We start from the raw sequence: 1,271 nt of genomic DNA, 5'->3' as shown, positions 1-1,271 counted from the left end.
TCGATCTGAATCAGCTGAGGTGGCTTGGATATGTGTTTTAAAAATGTAAACTTTTTTTTCAAAAATACATTTGTTTCATAAAATATAATTTTGTTTCTTCAAATGTTATTTTGTTTTTTATTTGTTAATGTGTTTTTGAATTGTAAATGTGTTTTCCACTTCTCAGCCACCGTACGTGAGAGACAATTTACTTTAAAATAAGAAAAAGTAACCAAATTGTCTTATTCCAAATAATTATTATCTAATTTTCTTACACTGCAAAAAAAGGAAATCTAAATAAGTCATTTTTGCTCAAAATAAGTGCATTTTTTCTTGAATTGAGGAGGTAAGTGCGACATTTTGCCAATGGAACAAGACAATTTACATTTAAAATAGGAAAAAACAATTGCATTGTCTTATTTCAAGTGCATATTATCTAATTATCTTATTTTAAGAGTAAAAATACTCATTCCATTGGCAGATCATCCCATTTACCTGCTAAAATTAAGGTAAAATACACTTGATTTAAGGAATTTTTTACTTATTTCTAGATTGTTTTTGCAGTGCACATTATCATCTTTTTCTTAATTTAAAACAAAAATACAAAGACAGATATTAAGAATATGTTTTAGGAAAAAGGGTTTATTATTTTTACATATTTCCTACGTAGAGACACCTCTCACTGCTCTTCTTACTGTAAATTATTAAAGCGTATCTCTGACAGCGTCTGAATGTGAACCAATACTGGCACCTGCTCTTATTTTATTGAACAAATTTTGTTGCAAGGGGAAAAAAATGCACAAAAGGAAATTTTTAAAAAGAAATGCTAAACAGAAATAAATCTTTGACAATCTTCTTAATCAAAAAAGAAAATTTCAGAGTAGCTTTGCTGTTTTATCAGATTTAACTTTTGCAGTTTATTCTTTTTTTATGTTTTTTTTTTTTACAACTAAAGAAAACTTCAAGGCTTTCGTTTGGACATAGGAGCAAAGATGGTTTCTATTGGTGCAACAGCTGTACTGGTTAAGAGCGAGCGTTTGAACAGGGCTTCAAGGAAAGAGAAATCATCTGCAAAAATGAAATGCAAAAAAAAATGAAAAAAGGAAGGAATAAAATCTAAGTGAAAAGTTACTTTTAAAAACTATTTTTGATTAAGAAAAACAAAAAATTTCCTGAAATGTCAGAGAGCTTCATATAAAAGCTGGATTTATCCTGCAAACTGTCTGAAAACACTGGAAAAAATCTACATCTAGAAAAGTCATTTTTTCTTAAAATAAGTGCATTTGTTCTTG

This window comes from Cyprinodon variegatus, unplaced genomic scaffold (assembly GCF_000732505.1).
Source record: "Cyprinodon variegatus isolate N-32 unplaced genomic scaffold, C_variegatus-1.0 Scaffold3, whole genome shotgun sequence".
In the NCBI taxonomy this organism is placed as follows: domain Eukaryota; kingdom Metazoa; phylum Chordata; class Actinopteri; order Cyprinodontiformes; family Cyprinodontidae; genus Cyprinodon; species Cyprinodon variegatus.
The sequence above is the reverse complement of the archived record's forward strand: the minus strand, read 5'-3'. Positions refer to the sequence as shown.